At 27.7% G+C, this 18,206-nt stretch overlaps 1 protein-coding gene across 2 annotated transcripts in view; it reads right to left on the reverse strand.

Annotated features, from left to right (window-relative positions):
• Nucleotides 1-18,206, reverse strand: part of LOC107439155 (polypeptide N-acetylgalactosaminyltransferase 13) — a 326,736-nt gene that overhangs the window by 149,483 nt on the left and 159,047 nt on the right. For both annotated transcript variants that reach the window (XM_021148903.4, XM_071181345.2), the window contains one exon: nt 4,159-4,222. The gene's annotated coding sequence lies outside the window, so the exon portion shown is untranslated. The remainder of the gene's footprint in view (nt 1-4,158; nt 4,223-18,206) is intronic.

Consider the following 18,206-nt stretch of genomic DNA (forward strand, 5'->3'; position numbering starts at 1 on the left):
TGAACAAAATATTTAGAGAACTGTATCATTTCATATAGTTTATTGAAACCAAAATTTAAACATTTTATGGTTAGATTCATTATATAGAGTGTCTTAAAATTCATTGCATGGGCAAATTTAATCCTCACGCGATAAGAACGTCACGTGATTCATGAAATAAATAAGATAGTCTACGTTCGGTTACTTGCATAAGTAATACAGTAAGTTAATACAGTAAGTTAAGCAAACTATTACGGAATTTCCGTAGTTTCAAAAAATAAATTTTGTAGTAGCAAGAAAGGTAATGTATAAATATTTTAGTATATTAGAATTAAAAGAACTTCGTTCACCACTGCATGTAAAAATTTAAGCAGATAAAATGAAGATCAGATAGAGAATTGGTTATACTCAAAACTCTTGCTGAAAGTTTCATAAGAATTTTATTTGTTTTAAATCTTGCGCTTTCATTCCCTAACACTAAAAAAGTTTCGCACAAAACTCATACGAGTATCTTGAAGTTTTAGCTTTGAGAAGAAAAAAAATGTTTTCCACCAAAAACCGAGAGGAAGAAATCTGATGGCGAAAATCACAGTTATACTTCTGAACATTTTTTTTAGATACGTTAGAGCAGAGGTTTCCAGATAGTATTCCACGGAACCTTAGGATTCCGTGGAAGAGTTAAGGGGTTCCACGAGTTAGCACTTTTTATAATCAGTGATGAGTTATGAAACTTTTGACTATATTTAGATCAAACTTATAATTCACAATCTCACCATTGTCTTCACGATATTATTTCAAGAAAATACCAATGAAATAAAAATGGCATATTTTAAAGGAAAATACAAAATTTCTAATAACAATTCTGAAACATTGAACAAATTATGAAGAAAATAAGTGTTTATAAAATATTCCATTTGTATTTCATATTGCGCTTTTCAAATCAAAATAACTAAATTCTTCAATAAAGAAATATGTTTGCATTTTAATAATTTTTAACATTTATGATAGTTCTTTTAAGTTCTCATTTCGAAGTAAATCATAATTCGGCTTAATCTTTTATCAGCTTATGCATACGAACCAAAAACAAATTCATAACTAGACTAGATATACAGAGATGCCGATTTGCTCCAGACAGCGGATAAATATTTTCGAGTAGAAGTCTTTTAATGTATGATTCTTGATTTAGTAAATTCGATTTATAGGGATTTTACTTACTACTACTACTTCTAAATAATGCAAAGGTTTTATATAATACGCCAATTGGCAAAACTAACAAAAAATTTGCACATTTTAGATTGTAGTTCTCTATCGCTTTTAAAAATATTTTGTTGTATCTTAAGCAGTTGGCATCTCTGGATATAGTATAAGGACTGAAGATTAAATTATCGGGAATAAAACCTAATTTAAGATTATTAATGATAAAATTAAGAATTTTCATTCCTCTAATCAAATATAGTCTTTTATAGATTATAAAGTTAATAATTGCCTTAAACTTTATAAAGTCAGGGTTCCGTCGGAATAAGGTCAATTATTCAGGGTTCCTTAGCAGCAAAAAAAAATCGGTAACCGATGCATTAACACGTTGACTGCCATGGGGGTCACCGGTGACCGACACTGGGTTTATTCGTAGCGCCACGGGGGTCACCGGTGACCAGCTAAGCCAAGATTATTCGAAACACACAATTCGAGTAAATTTTTAATGCTTTTAATTTTTTTAATATTACTATCGTTACTAAAATGGTTTGAAGAAATTAATGCAATACATACCGAGAAAATCATTTTGGCGAGACGGGTAAGCCAGGTAAAATTAGCATGGCATTCAAAGTGTTAAAAGAGTTCTTAAAAAAACTAAATATCTCCTTGATAGATAATTCTGAAGTAAATTATCTATTTTTTTTCTAATTGTTATAATTCCAATCTTTCTCAAGTTTCTAATTGTAGACGAATCTATGGTTATTTTATGACCATGGATACTTCCCTGCTTGTAATTAAAATAAATAATATGTAACTAAGTTATATACATATGTAGACATTTGTTATAAAATCATAAACAAGAAGTAAATGTTATTGAAATGTTTTTAACTAAAAAAAAGTTTAAAAGGTTTTAAAACTCATCTTAAAGTTATCCAGACCGCAATCGAACGCAAAGCAAGAGTTTTTTCGCGTGTACAAAAGCTCCATTATTCAGAATTCCTGAAAAGCAATAAGCCAAAGGAGTTCTCAGACTGCAAGGTAAACGCAAGAAAGGCAAAGTCTCCTTTTCTTGAAATAAATCCAAGACTCTCGGGATACAAAACAAGAATTCCACCAAACAGAAGATTGAAAAGACAATACTTATTTGAGGACACGTTATTGTATTTTGGATAGTGTTTGAGTTTTATTCAAGTTAAACTTCAATAAGTTTCTTTTTTTAAGATAGAAAATGTGATTCGCAGAAAAGAGTTTTGGATCCAAGAAGGCAACCTTAAAAAACCAGACATGGCATGTTTAATCTTTCTCGGGTTAAAAATCCTCTTTTCCAGGTCAATTTTTCTTATCCCAAAAACATCTTCAAAACTCACGCGCCGGAACAGAAAGAAAAATAAAAGAAATTTTATTGCAGGGGCAGGAAAAAATGGCGTTGGAGTTAAATGGAAAAAGTCTAGAGAAAGTTTATTTCTTCTAAATGGTTAGCTAAACCAGCTTCTTTTTTCTTGAAATTTTTAAGTCTTGAAAATATTTTTCTAGTCTGATTTGTTTTTTGTACGAATAATCTTTTTAAATGTATCCGTACGTTATTAATTGAGTGTTTAAAAATTCATTTTCTACACCAATCGTAATTGTAATCGCAACCAATCGTAATCATCGGCAAAAAATTAAAAATCTTATGTTCGAGCAATGTGAAAACTGACATTGCTTGTGATGCTTCTGTATTTACCTTTTAGTAGTAATTTTAATTTGAAACATCAAAAGCATTTGATCAGAGTTTAAATATTTTTTTTCCTTTGAGGTAAAAGGCATCGTCACAGAACGTTAATCATTTTAATTTCTTTTTTATTTATCTATTAGTGTCGCAGGAATGGCACTAGCAAGAAAAACAAGGGGTCGAGAACGTAGTGCCAATTTGACAGACACTTGAATTTTTCACGGAGAACATTTTGAAACGTGGAAAACACTCTCCTACAGAACATTTTTCTAAAAAATTCAGCTTAAAAAAATACTAGTTACTGGACCTTTACCCAGATTCCTGTAGTTGGGGGCAAATTCTGCCGCAAGTGGTTGGTGATCCAACCAGGGTTGTGAAATCGGTTGTTAAAATGTTCGACTCCAATAGATTTTTCTGAAAGTCATACTTTTACCGCAACTTCCTCTACATTTTTACCGAATTCCAGGAAATTAGTATTACTAAATAAATGTTCAATTTAAATTGCTTATATCTATTTTTTTAAAAAGTACGATATGATTTAAAAGTATTTCATTCAAAATAACATTTTATATCATATAAGAGTTGAAAAATTTAATTTTCCCAATACATTTGTACAAAAAGGTGAAATTGCGAAACTATCAAAAGAAAAGAGCTAGATAAGTATATAATAACAAAAAGATACTTTATTCAATATTCACGAATTACTTTTATATTAAATTCATTTGAATAATCTTTTTTTTAATTCACATTTTGAAAGTTAGCTAAATAAATTTAGTTTTAGAATTTATTAATCAACAGATTATTTATCCCTATTTCATTTGTTAACTTAGATGTTTTAACAGTTTGAATAATTGTCCGTGCTTTTTTTTTCAATAATTGATGCTCTGTTTCAACAGCTCAACTCAAAAATGTTCTAATGTAATTTTATGACTTAAAATAATTCCCATAATATATGGATATTATGGGTAATAATTTTAATAATTTTTAATAATTTCAAGCAGTAATTTTTTCACCTCAATTATAAATATTTGTCTAAGTAATTCACATAAGAACAAAAATTTATTTACTAAAATCTATAGGATCCAACGCTTGGCTAACTGGATCTGGAATCAAGCAAATTTCTCTGACAGTGCAAAATGGTTCTAATTGTTGCGATTCTAGTACTGATCTTCGAAAGTTTTAAGTTTTGAGTTTAATCTAACAATCAAATCGAAGGAAATCAATAATAATTTAAAAGTTCAGAGTAGGTCATTAACAAATGTTAAATTTCTTACCTGAAAACTTTATAAACAATCCTATTCGCTGAGCTTATGCAACATACTTAAATTCAAAATAAACCTGAAAAGAAATGAAATAAGTTTTAAAATCAGTGTATTTTTGTAGCCATTATATTCATGAATTAAAAAAAAAATATTACTGAAAGTAGATAAAACAAAAATAGTTTTGTAACAAAAATAACATTAGTTGTGCAATTGAAATTTATATCAGTGAAAAGAGTTGAGTTTTTCTTTTTTACATTAAAGCTGCACGATTAATCTTATAGCACTTTGATTATCAAGTAAATTATAAAATTTTCGAAAAATGTTTTGAGAATTAATTTTAACTTAAAATAAAATTTAAGGCATTTTCCTACATATATTTTGTGAACTAAATTTATGTGCGCTTATTTTTAATTCCAAATACTGTCCGAAATTTAATGTTTTGACTAACGTTACTATTACGTTAATTTAACTATTTCAACTAATAATAACGAACGAAAGAGAAATAAATATTTCATAGTTAAAGAAAATATAAAACAAATTCATAAATATTCTACGCTTTTTTAACTATGAGATTTATCTGTATTATGAAGGAATTGGCTGCTATTACTAAATATTTTTAAACCTTATTTTCAAAATTAAATATTTGAGTAAATGAACCAATGTTCATTTGAATTCTAAAAGACTAATGTTAAAAAAAAATGTATTGAAATTACAAAATGCTTTAGAATGTAATTATACATCATACACTCTTAGACGTTAAGAGTGAAGAAAAATAAAAATAGTAATTCCTACAAATAATTAAGAAAAACAAGATTTTTCGTACAAAGCGAAATTCATCAAAAATGTCTAGACAGTTTTAAACAATATAACTGCAAACAACAATAAGAAATCCAATTTTCTCAAATTTCAAGTAAATGAAAGTTTTTGATTATTATATTAACTGGTGTTGAATATTGATAGTTTTGGTATAAAAAAATATTTAGCATTTGTTGAATAGTCGTAATCTAAATCTACATAAGTTTCATTTATTAAGTTTTGTTTTTAATTACTTGCTTATTTTTTGGAATCAATTCGACTAAGAACAGTTTTTACCCAGCAAGTCATTTATCTCCTTCCCCAACAATAGTTTGAATCATGAACTTCTAATTATGAAACATTTTATCCAGTTTTCTTATTTTTCTTAAATATTATAAATATATTTTAAAATGTGTAAAAGAAAATCTCGATAAAAACTGTTTAAATAAGTCAAATAAAATTATAATTTTAATAACTTTTTGAAAGAAAAAAAAATTACACAGTTACTTGTTTTATAAAGGCACATTTTCATTACGAAGTAAAATGGATAAACTGAATTTGTTAAACAAAAATTCTCTTCTATTCTCAGTGGCGCGACAGCCCATAGAGGGCCAAGGCCTACTGTGCCCATCTCAGCTTTCTTGACCTTGGGCTCTGGGGTGCAGGAGCAGATGTTCCGGACAGGTGGTCAGCCGAATGCGGAACCCCCAGTGTTTAGCTTTCAAGCATGCTTGGTACTCATTTATCAACCCACTGAAGGGATGAAAGGCTGAGTCAACCCTGCCCGGCCCGAGGATCGAACCAGGGACCTGTGCCACGACAGTGCGAAGCGCTAACGCTAAACAAAAATTAGCGAATGGAAATAAATTTTTATTATATCCCTTTCACTCAATAGTAATTTATTACATTAAAAAGTCGTTTTAAATATTTTTTTTAATAGTGAAGAAAGAATAATAATTAACTTGGCAAACCCTCTAACATTTGAAGCTTATGCGAAATGTTTTACAAGTAATAATAGATTAAAGCGAAAATTTTTAAAACAAATTTTTATGAAACATTCAGCAGAACTTAACACGATCATTTGTCTGTTTCAGCGCTTTTTTTTCTTTTGCTATGGTGCCCGCTTTTATCGGAACCTCGACTTAGACTTGATGAATAAATTTTATTAGTAATTATAATATATTATTCAAATTATAATATATTATTGGAATATATCAATTAAAAGAAAGACTATTAATTATTTTAAAAATATTTATTAATCGAAATTTTATTAATTAAAATTTTATTAATCATGGTAAAAAAATTCAATGAATGTATAAAGTATGAAATTTTTTTAAAATCATATTTTATCAATAGCAATCTTAAAATTGGATTTTATGTCAGAAAATTGACTTTACAACTGTGTAGCGGCACGTAGTTTAGTTTATAATTTTATTTCATTGTGTGCATCAACTGAAAATGAAAAAGCTGAAATATTGTTTTTGTTGAAATAAAAAGGAAAAAAGGTCGCGAATGATACAGCGAAACATACTATTTCATTGATATTTTTATTTCAGCCGAAATACTAATGCTTTTCATAAATATATGTTCTTTTCATCAAAATAGTGTTATTAGAAAATAAATTTCTTTTTTAAATTTTACTTTCTTTTCAAGTATTTTAATTAATTTCATAAAAATAACGAAAATGTTAAATAAATAATGGATAATTAGTTAATTATAAATTTAATGACAGGCTTCGAAAATTGCAACTGATTAAAAGCGTCTTAATTCTCAGAAGACCTGTAACCCTTCCACGGAACCCTAGGGTTCAGCGGAAGACCTAATGCAAACGCTGATCTCTCTGATCCTTTATATACCTGTTTAAATTATTTATTAGTAGTTGTGGACAGAATTCGTTTCATTCTTATTAAAATAATAATATATTGCCCTCGTTATCACAAGGAAAGTGTTTTCCGAAACTACGGAAATTCCATAGAAGTTATAGGGTATGCCATTAGCGAAAACGTAAGTCATATTCGATTGTTTGAACAAGAGCCATTTTCATTTATGTAAATATTTACTAAAAAAAACTGATCTAAATTTGTGACCTAATTTCACGTTTGCAAAAAGAAAACCTAAAGTTTTAGTTGTGAATTTTTTGTTGTGAATTACACACTGTTAGAATTTTCATTCTAAAATTACGGTAAAATAACCGACAGCAGTCTGCCAAGCGAATTAACCGTGAGGTTTAAGGTAAAGAATATTTCTTACCTTTATGGTAAAAACGAAATTTAACTGAACATTGTAGTTGGGCTGTGGTTGAATTGTATTTGATCAAATAAACCAAGGAATATGATTTAATTAGTTTATCTGATTGTTTCATCTCTCGTAAGACATAAGAAATACTAGAGTAATATTATATTTGTATTAAGTAAATATTTTATTTAGATTTTGTATTAAGTAGATTTCTAGCTAGGCGGGAATGAGAGTATAACATTCTAATAGTCCAGGGTCACAAATTGTGGATTGTAAGACACTGGAAACTCTTCATATGTTGAAGGAATAGAGGAAATATTGTGATGTCAACGTTGGGACTGAAACCTCCCTTTTGTCGGTCAAGAGATTGACAGATTAACCCTCTCAGCTATAACATGTTCCTATCTGAAAGAAACCAAGTGGCTTTATTAGATGGGCCTAGTTGGTGCAATAAAATTCTGGTTGTTTAATCGTATTAGATGAAAACAGTCAGTAAGCAGTTTTTCTCACAGTTAACAGTTTGAATAACATCTTATTTATGGGTATTTGGCTGTTTTGTTTGAATATGGTAAAACAACAATTCAATAAATTGTTATTTAACCATTTTTTCAGAAAAAAAAACATTACATTAATGAAAAATAGTCAAATTAATAATGAGATTTATTCAAGCAATCTAAAGTGATTATTTTCGAAAAATCTAAATTTGTTAACCAACTCCAAGTTTGCAAAAAGAAGACTTAAAAAAAATTTAATTTCAGTTGTGAATTATATAAAATTATTTTTGAACGTGTCCAGATACTAAAAAGGAAACTGAATTAAGTTCACCAAAAATTGACACAGTTCCTGGAAATGTTTGTTCTTTTACTTATTTTAGCCAGGAGAATTTCCAACTTCATTTTAGTTTAAGTACATCAAAAGATCTTTGGTAAAACTTCCACGTTCTCCCATCAAACCTAACACAAATATCATGCAAAATAGAGATAAGAATTCCGCATATATTTTTTAAAACATTTTTCTTTCTGCGTCAAAGAAATAACACTATGCAATGCAGACTTTCTGTTCTGAAATGAGCCGCTTCAAAAAAAAAGTGTTCCTTTCGACAAAGGGAAAGATATATTCATGGAAAAATCTTTTTTTCTTTAAAAAAAAAGAACAAAAAAATGTCACGGAATTTCTTCATTTCACTTCTGTTAGGTGGTATGCCTTTTTGACATCGTGTGGTAAGAGTAGAAACACCTTTCGATCATGTCGCAAAGCTTTCTTCCCATTTCCAACACCATTGCATCCAAGTTGCACAAAAATAAATCGATCGATCCTGTTTGTTACGATTTAGCCAATCAATAGCTAAGACCTGATGCTGGAGCTTTTTTTGGAAATATTTGGTCTCAGAAAAACACAAGGTCGGCGGCAAAAATGGCAAATCAATATATACGTTTTCCTCTTCTTAAAATAATAAACTTGTGTGACTTTAACACAAGATATAAATAATAAATTCTCTAAATCAGTATAAACAATAAGTTATTTTTTTTCTTAATTTTACTAAATATATTAGGACAAAGGCTGAAAGTACTAATTCGTCCTTAGACGTTTATTGTCTGCCTGGCCGAGTATTATATCATTAAAGAGTGGTAATTTATGCAGGTATAATCAAAGTTAAATTTTCTTATTTTAGCAGCAACTTTAGTTTTTAAAGTTTATTTCAAGAAACAATATATTATTGTCATGAGAAAAAAAAATTTCCGCAAAAACAGTTATATGATAATACGATCTGCTTTATCGGCCCAAACTAACAAATCAATTTCATTTCGCGATATCGCGTGGTAGATAAAGAGCGTTTTAAAAAATTATTTCGTGTAATATTGTAATAAATTATTTTATTAATAAGGTTAAAACGAACCGTTAAAACGATAAAAAAAGTTGTGTCAATATTGACGTGAAAGAAAAATTTTATTTTAAGAGTAAATTGATTTTTTTTAATATTTTAGTCTGGTTTATAACAACTGCATAACTGAAAGAAAATATAATTAGATTCAAAATTTGAATCTTTAGGATTTGAATAGTTAACGCTAAGAAAATATTTGAATATTTAACGCTATAAAACTTTATATAACCAGTTGGTATAATAACTATAAAACCAGTTGGTTTATTACAAAATTTCAGTTTTTTAGATACATACTAGCCTAGTATTATTGATCAATTTGAGATAGCCCTTTATTTTTTTAAAGAAGTTAAGTGTTATTTTCAAAGAAGCATATATTCTTTATAAGCTGTTGAAACAGAAGGTAACCAACCTGATTAATTTTCTAGAAGAATACGAAGATAACCTATAATAATTATCATGAAAAAATGACAAAATTATGCAATGTTGAGCACTAACCACTACTAAACTTGACCAATTAGCTCTAGATACTTTTAAATCAAATGCCCTAGCTAATAGAATAATCATTACTATTTTATTTATTTTTTCAATTTTTACACTTTTTTATTTTTAATTTTATATTTCCCATTATTTTCTTCTCTTTTTTGTTTCTATTTGTCATTTTTACACTTTTTTATTTTTAATTTTATATTTCCCATTATTTTCTTCTCTTTTTTGTTTCTATTTGTCATTTTTTCTCTTTTTTCTATCTGTCTCGTCGTCAACCTCAACCATTAACCGATAAATGCTCTTTTAGGGGCATAGGCGAGGGGTTATATGTTGGTGTGTGTTCTTTATAAGCTTGTACATTTAATAAATAAGTAAATAAAATAAAATAAAATACAGTTTCAAGAAAAAAATCTTTTGTTTTCCGAGCAAAACTAATTTCAGTTTAAACTCTCCATACGCGAATCAAGTACTTGTATGAATGCAACAAAAAATATATTCCAAGCTCTTTACTTTTAAAGTGCATAGTGTTGGCTTAAGCATATCCATTGTCCTGTATTTCTTTTATTTTGAAATTAGCTTTACGAACGAATTTCTGAAGAACCAAAACGAATGCATAAATTAAGGGTGAATTTAAGTCAAATAATATTGATCAGCATTGACTAGAAATATTTTATTTACATTGAAACATTTCGCTGTCATTGAAAACGATCCCATAGAAAGAGAAAAAAGTTACATCATTATGGCATATTTCAAATTAATTTGCTAACTGATCGGCATTACACTTATTGGAACATTTAAATTAAAACTAAGTATTACTGGAAAAGCAATTCTATTTACATATGAAATAACGTTAAAATTAAAAGGGGGTAAAATTAAGTTTTTGTTTTAATTATTTATTACAATAATTTTCAATTTTAAAATATATGAGTCCAACTAAACTACTAAAGAAAAGTTTGAATGTTTATTAATTAGTTCATATAAATAAATTACTTCTTTACTCATTTATTTATGTAAGCATAAAATCTCTATATCGAGTATAACTTTGAAATGAGTAACGCCTACTTACTAACCACAGTTCTTAAATGTTTTATGCAGGGTATCTTAACCTTTTGACGCATAAATTAATTAACATATTTTTCATCTTTTTTTCGCTATTTTGTATTAACTTATATCGAAATAAGTGAAAAATATATTTAGCATTTTAATAATTTGTGGTTATGAAATACAGCACGAAACAATGGTGTCTTTTTCTGCGTTAAAGGTAAAATCTTTCAAACTCGGCTCACTTTACTAAGATACCATTTAATTGAATCTTCGAAATATATTCTTTTTTAACAAACAAATAAGATTTAATACTTTTTAATGGAAAGCTCAACAGAACATCAACAAAAAAAAGCATTAAAGAGATTGCTTAAAGTTTTAATTAAAGATCAAATCAATACATTCAACCCAACACGAAAAAATATTCTCACTGAAAAATTATTGGAAAAAATAAAGGTAACCGGAAATGAGAAAACATTTTACTAGGAAGCAAAATCTTTCTGCTATTTGGGAGATATCTTTAGCAAATCTGCAAACATATACCAAATTCACAAAAAATAATTAAAAACATAAATTTATTCGTCTATGATACCATATTAATGCAAATGAATTGGTAAGAATCAAATTCTTTTATTATTTAAATGGAAGCTTGCTGAATAATTATAAACACTTCTTAAATGAAAATAGGTAGACTAACATAGATTATTATTCTACACTTTACCATATTCTACATATATTATAGCTCATTTCATAAAATCTAGTTTTTATCTTTGAAAAATTTGATACAAATAATAGATTTTTTACAAACACGAAATTATTTCATTAGATTTTGAGGAACATAGAACTGAAAAAAAGTTTTACTTATATGTTAAAATAAGCGAAGAGATTGCCATGATATAAACGCTGTTCAAAATAAGCAAAGACTAACATAGAATAGTATTTTTAAATGAAAATAGGTAGACTAATATAAAATATTATTCTACGCTTTACCATATTCTACATATATTATAGCTTATTTCATAAAATCTAGTTTTTATCTTTGAAAAATTTGATACATAGAGATTTTTACAAACACGAAATTATTTCACTACATTTTTAGGAACATATAACTGAAAAAAAGTTTTACCTATGTGTTAAAATAAGCGAAGAGATTGCCATGATATAAACGCTGTTCAAAATAAGCAAAGACTAACGTAGAATAGTATTTTTCAACTCGTTTATAATATTTCAGAAATACTAAATATCCAATAAACAAATATTGGGAGTAATAGATAACCTTAATTACTAAACCTCATCGCACATTGCAAAACCATCCCCGATAGTTAGAAAACTTAAACTAGTAATTATAATTAGGCGTGGAGCTTTAAGCAACAAATAAATAAACAAATACGTTTTTAAGTGTTAGCTCATTCTATATTAAATATACAAACTGGAAAATGACAGCGACAAGGATAACCATTTCGTATATGACAATCCCACCCATTTTTCTCAATCTGCAGTTGAGTTCAACCGAAAATGGGTTCTAATTTTTATTTTTTGAATGGGCTGTGGCACGCGACGAAGAATAAATGACATGACATGCAGTTCACTCGAAAAGTTCTATGTAATGGCTCTCAGATGTAAATAAATAAAAAAGCGGTTATGTTTGCGACATTTGCAGATGGCGTAGTTTATTTTTCGAATTTTGTAAGCACGCGTAAAAAGGTAAATTTATGTTGCAAGACATAAGTTTAAAATATACATTTAGTTTTGAAGGCTCGCTGTTAAGGTAGCAGCTACGTTCATTTAAAATTTAAGAATGAAACTAATAGCGGATTCTATATGCAGTAAAAAGATAAATTTATGTGGTATGACAAAAGTTAAAAATAAACAGAAATTTATGAATTCATAATTTTTTCTTAAAGCGACTATTGTGTAGATTGGATTTAAGCAAACGTTTTCCACGCAATTATCGTTTGAAAAATGTATTCTAGTATATAGAAAACTAAACATCGAATAATTTCGATTAAGTACTTATTTGTACTAACATTTGGATTGCAGGAATTCTTATTAGCTCTGATATTTCTTTATTTATAAAAACCTTAATATGCATAACAAATTATACTTTCGAATTTAACCCTAAATGACATGAAAAATTAAAAATTTTTCATAAAGCAATTATTATGAATCTTAAAATTTAAGAATGAGTTTAAGCAAACTTTTTCTCCACAGTTTATCGATTGAAAGTTTTATTCCAGTTCATAGAACCCTAAACATCTAATAATTTCGATTAAGTACTGATTTATACTAAGCAATTTTGGTTTGAAGAAAGTTATATTAGCTCGGCCATTTAATTATATTTGCAACAATCTTTCGATGCATAATAAATTATACTTTTGGATTTCACCACACATGGCAGGAAATTACCCTATAACAATCGGACAATAACAAGCCTGTTTAATCTGGAGAGAAAAATGAAAATTATAATATCTGAGTTCAATTATTCACTAAAAAGATGTATTCAACCTTTAAGCTGCTTTCGTACTTAAATGCATCAAAAAAAAAAATTTAAGAATATGAAAAATATATACAGTCAAACTTTCAGAAGTGGTATAATATTCAAAAGCTGCACTGACTATGATTTAGAATAAAAATTGAAAACATTATCTAAAATGAAGTGTTGACTCTTCCCTAGAAATGTTTAGTGAATGCGCAGATAAGAAACAAGCTGTATATTATCTACATATAATTTATCTACATACTCAACTTATCTATCATACTCAGCTTATATCAAACTCAAACTTAACTGTCATTTTTAATTTATCATGGGAGAGACATATAACGCAGATGCGAAGCAACTAATTTCGAGATTATAATTGAAAACTTGCTTGAAGACAATGAAATTAATCTATCTTTCAGGGGAAAAGTGGTATGATGTGTTAGAAATAATAACATACCTGTTACCAGGGGGGGGGGTTAGAAATGGTAGATACAATATTTAAAGCTACTATTAATGAAATTTTGTTTAAATTATTTAATATATTGCTTCCGTACTCATCATCCCTTAATTGCCATTGTAATTCATCTTGGGAATAACATACTAACTTTCTAAATAAACATATTCATCCACTTTTCTAATTTTCATTTTTCCAAAGAAAACATGCTATTCAACAATTAAAAGCTACATTTTATTAGATCATTTATAAGCAAGTGGTATAATGTTTAGAGATAAAAAAAAAGCATTGCCATGCCCTCAACAGATAAAAATGAAAGTCAATATCTAAAGCACGCACTAAAAAAGTTATAATTAAATAGAATAAAAGGATTGTCTTGTATTTGTCTTGGGAAAAATTACTCATCTATTCAGACTCTGAAAAATATATTTTCTCAACAAAAAAAATCGCATTAACAAAAATAGAAAATACATATTCTATGGTTTCTCACTTTTTCCGATCTTCGCTATTCTTCGATCATTAAAAAAAAATTAAATAAAATCTTTCTTTAACTCACTAGTTATTAGTCCCATGAGAACAAGACAAAGTTGAAAAATAAAAATACTAGTTTCCCCACTTCCATTTTGCAATTCTAGTTTTTTTCTCCAGAGAACTTAAGAGTAATTGAACCATCTACTACAATAGGCAAAAATGTTATTCAACTTATTTACATGATTCACTAGATTATTCAACTTATATTACTCAACTTAAATTTAATAAGTACAGATTTATTAGTCATTTTTTGTTACATTATTAAGAGACAAACATTGGTCTAGACCAGTGTTTCCCAAACTTATGACTTTTGTGTACCCTTTCTAAATTTTTCGTAACGCTGTGTAACACTAATAAAAAAACGAACGTATTTTTTACCATAAAAAAATTGTACAAAAATTGAAAATCAGAACTGGCTGTTGACACCACCAATTATTAGCTATTAATTCTGCAAAAAATAGCCAATAGAAAAATACGTAATTGTAAATTTTAATGTCTAACTTTGTTTTTAAATAAAAGTTTTTGAAATTTTCGTTTGTTGCAAAATAATTCACATAAGGAAGCGTACCTACGCTGAACTGTTCCCGTACCCCTGGGGTAAACGTACCACACTTTGGGAAACACTAATCTAGACCAATGTTTCCTTCGGTGTGTTTCTCTAGGTGTTCCGCAGAGCCCAAGAATTCTGGGGAAAGGTCACCGAGGTTCCACGAATTAAGACTTTTCTTCTAACTAAAAATGATTTTTGAAGCTTGTAATAAGTTTATATCCAAGCAATAATCAATTTAGTATTTAGGTAATTTTTATGAAATTGCTTAAGTAAAACGGCGATAAAAAAAAAAAGCAAATTTTAAAAAACATGGATAACAAAATGCTGAGTGATTTTGGAATATGCATTTACAAATGATTTCTTCGAAATTGACAATTCAAAATAAAATAGCCAAATTCAAGAATAATGAATTATTTTTGGCATATAATTTTATTTTTCTTACAGTTTAAAACAGTTTTTTTTTCTTCAAAAGCTATAATTCAGCCTAATTTATTCATTTCTATTTATGTATACGCCAAAATTGATCTAAACAAAAATCCTCTTCAGACAAAATTAAACAAAAATTCATCAGTTTGCATAAAACGTAATTTTAAGACAGTTATTGATGAAACAAGGAAAAGAATTTCATTCTTCACATAAAATATTTCCACTTTTTTTATTAGCATATTCACGCCTGCCAATTAACTTCTAAATAAAGCCAGAAGTCCAATAAAAGACATTTGCTCGTTTAGGGCTCCGTAGCTGAAAAAAATTGGAAAACGCTGATCTGACAGAAGCAGAGGTGAAACAACTAATTTCTGGATTTTTGTTGAAAACATGCGGAAAGACAATGAAAGATACAAATTATTCAAATTTCCAGAGGAAAAATGTAGAGTATCCAGTCAATATAAAAGTAATATTGACCAGGGTTAAAAATACAAGCTAAAATATTCAAATGATAACTAGCGATATTTTATTTGAATTTCCTACGCATTGCTTAAATACTCATCATACCCATTCCTGACTATCATCTTATTTTATATACTAACCTATTCCCATCTATAACCATCTTATTTTAGATACTAATCTGTTTACATCTTATATACTAATCTATTTCCATCCTATTTTATATACTAATCTATTTCCATCCTATTTTATATACTAATCTATTTCCATCCTATTTTATATACTAATCTATTTCCATCCTATTTTATATACTAATCTATTTCCATCCTATTTTATATACTAATCTATTTCCATCCTATTTTATATACTAATCTATTTCCATCCTATTTTATATACTAATCTATTTCCATCCTATTTTATATACTAATCTATTTCCATCCTATTTTATATACTAATCTATTTCCATCCTATTTTATATACTAATCTATTTCCATCCTATTTTATATACTGATCTATTTCCATCCTATTTTATATATTAATCTATTTCCATCCTATTTTATATACTAATCTATTTCCATCCTATTTTATATACTAATCTATTTCCATCTATAACCATCTTATTTTATATACTTATCATTTAAAACACTAATCTAAATATTTCCAGAGAAAAAAAAAATTATTTTCGCTTTCCCTCTAAAAATTTGTTTTTCTACAATAAAAAAAAATACATTTTATAACATCATTTACGATTAAAATGGTACAACGTCTCGACATAAAAAGAGCATGGCTAAGCATTCTATGGTTGAAAATGAAAGTCATAATATCTAAAGCACGCATTAAAATTGTTTTATTTAAATTGCCAACATGTTCCTTTCGCACTCAATTTCAATCTATCTAACTCAAACTTAATTGTCGTGATATTTGTCTTGGGAATAAAATATTTATCTATATAGCGTCAGGAAAAAAAAAAAAGCAACTAATTCTCATTTTCTCAGTGAAAATTTGCTTTAAGACAATGAAAGATATACATCCTTCGATCTTTTGCCAACAAATAAAAAAAAAATTAAAAAATGCATCCTTCTCAAACTCACTATTTTTTAGTCCCACGAGAAAAAGTCTAACTTAAAAAAAAATAATTTCCCAACTTCCATTATGTAAATGAAGTTTTACTCAGAACTTGCAGTAATTGAACCTTCCACTACACTAGGCTAAGACGAGACGCTTCTGGAGGAGGGGTAAAAAAGAAAGCAGCCACCGAAAATTGCTTTCTTTTTTTTTATTTTCTGAGCTCCCCGCCAACTCCCGATTATCCTGGAATTTTTTTTTCTTTTCTGTTTTCTTCAAGACATTATCTAATCTGTGCTATGGAGTTCAGGAAAACGGCAGCAATAGAGCGCGTTCTTTTTTGTTGTTGACCTAATCTTTTTCGCAACTCAAAAATATAATTTCCTTTTGGAAGAGTGGCAGAGCTATCTTTTTTTTAAATATATCTTTATACTGAAAGTTTCTAATATGATTGCGAATATTTCTGACTTTCACTTCTATATATTCAATAACCTGACTAAAAGTTTATCTTTATACCAACAAGTCATGTTCTTAAACCAGAAATATAATGTGAATACGTAACTTTAGCTTTTAAATTTGTTTTTATAATATTTTAAAGGATATCGCTTGAAAGAAAAAATGGAATTGTTTTTGGAAGAGTAACAGGTATTGATAACTATTATTTTTGTTACTACCTTTGTAGGGGTAAATATTATTTAGTCTGTGCTATGGAGTTCAGGAAAACGGCAACAATATAGCTTGTTCTTTTTTGTTGTTGACCTAATCTCTCAAAAATATAATTTCCCTTTGGAAGAGGTATCTTTTTTTTATATCTTGTTAGTGAAAGTTTCTATTATGATTGCGAATATTTCTGACTCTCACTTCTATTACGTTCAATAACTTGGCAAAATGTTTATTTTAATACCAACAATTCATCTTTTTAAATCAGGAAAATAATGTCAATGTGTAACTTTACATTGAGCTTTCATTTCTTTTTAAATATTTTAAAGATATATCTTTAAAAAATAGAATTATTTTCGGAAAAGTAACAGGTATTACTAATTATTATTTTTGTTACTACCTTTGTAGTAGAAAATATTATTTAATCTGTGCTATGGAGTTAAGCAAAACGGTAGCAATACACCGCGTTCGTTTTTATTGTTAACCTAATCTTTTTCGCAGGATTAAAAATATAATTCCCTTTTGGAAGTGCGACAGCCGTTTCCTTTTTATCTTTTTAGTCTAAGTTTTTAATATTATTACAAATATTTCCGTCTTTTTAGTGAAAGTTTCTAATATTATTACAAATATTATTACAAATATTTCACTTCGACAGTCAATAACTTGACTAAAATAATCTTTATACCAACAATTCGTGTTTTTTAAATAAAAAAAAGTCAATATATAACTTTACATAGAATTTTCAATTTGCTTTTATTATAATAATTTAAAGACAACTTTTAAAAAAAATATACAATTATTATTTTTTGCTACCTCTGCAGTGAAAAATATCTTATCTACGCTATGGAGGAGTTCAGGAAAACGGCAATATAGTGAGCATTCATTTATCGAGCTGATCTAATCTTTTTGGTAACTCAAAAATATAATTTCCTTTTGAAAAAGTAACAAAGGTATCTTTCTCTTTTTTTATCTTTGGTGTAAGTTTCTAAGATTATGA

This window comes from Parasteatoda tepidariorum, chromosome 8 (genome assembly GCF_982258835.1).
Source record: "Parasteatoda tepidariorum strain Cologne lab strain chromosome 8, Ptep-v5.0, whole genome shotgun sequence".
NCBI classification, from domain to species: domain Eukaryota; kingdom Metazoa; phylum Arthropoda; class Arachnida; order Araneae; family Theridiidae; genus Parasteatoda; species Parasteatoda tepidariorum.